The sequence below is a fragment of the Capricornis sumatraensis genome, chromosome X (assembly GCF_032405125.1).
Source record: "Capricornis sumatraensis isolate serow.1 chromosome X, serow.2, whole genome shotgun sequence".
Lineage (NCBI taxonomy): Eukaryota > Metazoa > Chordata > Mammalia > Artiodactyla > Bovidae > Capricornis > Capricornis sumatraensis.
The window spans coordinates 56,397,661-56,400,603 of record NC_091092.1 but is presented as its reverse complement, the minus strand read 5'-3'; positions in this window follow the sequence as shown (position 1 = coordinate 56,400,603).

Here is a 2,943-nt window from a genome sequence, read left to right as displayed (position 1 = left end):
CAGCACACTCGGGGTGCATTCTCTTTAACAAAAGCTCTTCCCTCAAAGCCTAGAAAGTGCTCTCTTCCAGCAGCAGCCTGAAGCTGCAGTGGGCACAGGCAGGGCCAGGACGATCAAAAGGTCCGCAGGGAGGGGCGCAGCTTCCTGAGCCCAGGGCCAGAAGCCCTGTGTTTGGAAGAAACGGAGCCCCCTGGAAGCCGGGCACCCCGTCTATTGCAGGGCCCTGCTTGTCCACAGCCACACGGAAGGTGGTGCATCCCTCCTTCCTGGAAATGGGACAGGAGCAATCCAACCTCACAAGGGTGCTCGGCCCCTCACCAAAGGCCTCTGCTTGCTCAGGGTTGACATCACAAAGCAGTCATTAAGTGACCTAATAAAAGGCTGGCTGCACCCAGGCAGGTTAGAGTGTCAGCCTCCTGGTCCACACTTGTCTTGGAAGCGGGCACCATGACACTTGTGCATGGGGGTGAAGTCTCAGGCCGAGCACTCATGCAAACCAGGCATGGTCTTCTGGTCCTGGAATCCCAGGTCTGGGCAGATGCGCACCGACAGACCTGTGATCCTCAAAGTCAGCCCTTCCTCTGTGTTCACAGGTGCCTTGAGGGTTCTGCATGGCACCCTTGTGCTCAAGCATAGCCTCTTCCAGGGTGGGGATCCACGGTCAGGGGTACAACCAGCTGGTCCTCTGTGCACCTCATTGGCTGGGCATCCGATCCCCCACACAGACCCTCTCTGGGCCCTGCCATTGGTCTGCAGGAACCCCAGGGTGGGGGCTGTAGTGGTGACAGGTGAGGTCCCAGGGACACAGAAGGAGGACAGGCTGCTGTCCTCTGGGCTCCACAGCCTGCCCGTGTCCACCCCAGGCTGGCCTTGCTCTGCACACCACAGTCCCAGGCATGCAGAAAGGGGCGGTCTCCCTGGGCCTTCATGCAACAGTGTGGCTCCCTCTCCTGTGACCACTGTCCACAGGAACTCCATCTGGCTCTGCATCCAGGCCATGAGAGATGCCATCTTGCTTGGGGCCTGGTGCTCTGGCATCAAAGGGGTGACCGCGCAGGGCAGACCATACTGGCAGCCCATCCTACTAATGTCCCCACTACCACTCTGCTCCTTGTGTTGAGGATCTTCCCGAGTCTTACAGAATCAGAAATGCCTCTGACCTTGATGCATCAGCCATCCGGGGCCCAGGCACCCAGCACAGTGGGTGAGAGAAAGGGCTCTGGTGAGGAGATGCCAAGGTGGGCACCGCTGACCTGCTGATCCCCAGTTGCCTGGCTCACCCACTCTGAGCCTCTGCTTCCCCACACAGGTAATCCTAGGAGCACCTGCCTCACGGGGTCCTGAGGACTCAGGGGAGGTACAAGAGGTGGCTAGGTTCCTGATATGTATGCTTGCCACATAGGTACGGGGAAACATGCTATATCTCACAGCAAGTCTGCATCTAAAGCGTGTAAGCACTGATCTCCCGGTGGACCTTGGCTCCGTGCTGGAAGCCTCCTGTCACCAGCGAGGGGTGGGCTTCCTTGTCGATTCTTGTAAACTGGGCGCTGACACACCACCTGAATTAAATCTCTCTAGACACAGCTCAGGTTAGTTAGATAGCATTGCCCAGTGTTTCCTGTAGACAAAGGCCCTATTCAGTGCCCTCCCATGTGACCCGGGGGTGCTTCAGACCCCTAAAAAGCTGAGTTCCATTTTAGACTGTCTGGGACCCCACAAACACTCTCGGCTATATCCTTAGCTGTCAGGATTGTGGCAGGGCACTCCCTGCCAATGGCTGAATCCCCGGGCCCGCCCTTTCCTCTCTGTATGTCCTGGCTGCCCCTGCATACTCCTGAGAGATGCTCACCCACCCCTGCGCCCCTTGGCTGGCCGTGGCAGCTCGAGGTTCCCTTTTGTGCTGGCTGAGAGAACTCCCAGTGTCCTGGTCCAGAAAATTACTAGAGCTTATTGATGAATTCAGTGAAGTTGCAGTATACAAATTTAATATATAAATCTACTCACCGTTCTGTACACTGACAGCAACTAGCAAGAAAAGGACTTCAGAATATTATCCCATTTACCATTAAATAATCTCATTTAACTGCATCAAAAAGAATAAACAACCTAGAAATAAACCTACCTAAGGAGGCAAAAGACCTGTACTTGGAAAACTGTAAGATATTGATGAGACAAAGTGAAGAGAGTGCAACAACAAAAATGTGCCACGAAAAATACAAGACACTATCAAATAAAGTAAAAAGAAAAAAAGAGCAGAGCTGGAGGAATCAAGCTTCTTGACCTTAGACTGTACTACAAAGCTATAGTAATCAAAACTGTATGGTACTGGCACAAAAACAGACATACAGCTCAATGAAACAAGACAGAAATCATAGAAAGAAGCCTATGCACCTATGGTCAATTAATCTACAACAAAGGAGGCAAGAATACAGTATACAGTGGAGAAAAGACAGTCTCTCCAGCAAGTGGTGCTGGGAAAACTGGACAGCTGCATGTAAAAGAATGAAATTAGAACATTATCTAACACTATATACAAAGACAAACTCAAAATGGATTTGAGACCTATGTGTAAGATTGAATATGCAAAACTTTTGGATTAAAACATGGGCAGAACACTCTTTGACATAAATCAAAACAGCATTGTTTTTGGATCCACCTCCAAAAGTAAAGGAAATAAAAGCAAAAATAAACAAATATGCTTCCCACGTGGCACTACTGGTAAAGAAATTGCCTGCCAATACAGAAGATATAAGAGACGAGGGTTCAGTCCCTGGGTCGGGAAGATCCCCTGGAGAAGGGCATGGCAATCCACTCCAGTATTCTTGCCTGGAGAATTCCATGGGCAGAGGAGCCTGGTGGGCTACAGTCCATAGGGTTGCAAAGAGTCAGACACGACTGAAGCAACTTAGCATAGCATAGGGACCCAATTAAACCTAAAAGTTC